The following is a 700-nucleotide window of genomic DNA, read 5'->3' as shown; positions in this document are numbered from 1 at the left end:
AGAACAACAACAATAGTTAGAACAACAGCAATAGTTAGAACAACAGCAATAGTTAGAACAACAACAATAGTTAGAACAACAACAATAGTTAGAACAACAGCAATAGTTAGAACAACAGCAATAGTTAGAACAACAACAATAGTTAGAACAACAACAATAGTTAGAACAACAACAATAGTTAGAACAACAACAATAGTTAGAACAACAACAACAACAGCAAAAACAACAGCAGCAATGGCAAAACTTCTAAGCATTTGTAGACATTTGCAACGCTACTTCAACCAAATGTCGTATTTTGTGTTGGGCATATATTGGCGGAAGGAGGGAAGGAAGAGAGATGAAAGGGACGGAAAGAGAGAAGGTAGGAGGGAAGGAGTAAAGAAGACAAAAGAAAGGAAGAATGTAATATCAGTGACAAAAATACAAGACTTTATCACGTTTTACCAACATTATCGCTTCATTAATTCCATATTGATGTCTACCTTTCAAAGTATGTGGACGTGTGTATACATACACATGTATATACATTTATGTATGTATGTGTAAAGTTATACATTTATGTATATATTTATATAGGTGAGTGTATGTATACATCTATGCATATATACATTTATAAATATTTATATATGTATGTATATATATGCATAAATATATTTATAAACATTTATATATATATATATATATATATATATATATATAT

The sequence above is a fragment of the Octopus bimaculoides genome, chromosome 29 (genome assembly GCF_001194135.2).
Source record: "Octopus bimaculoides isolate UCB-OBI-ISO-001 chromosome 29, ASM119413v2, whole genome shotgun sequence".
Classification (NCBI taxonomy): Eukaryota; Metazoa; Mollusca; class Cephalopoda; order Octopoda; family Octopodidae; genus Octopus; species Octopus bimaculoides.
This window is presented reverse-complemented; position numbering follows the sequence as displayed.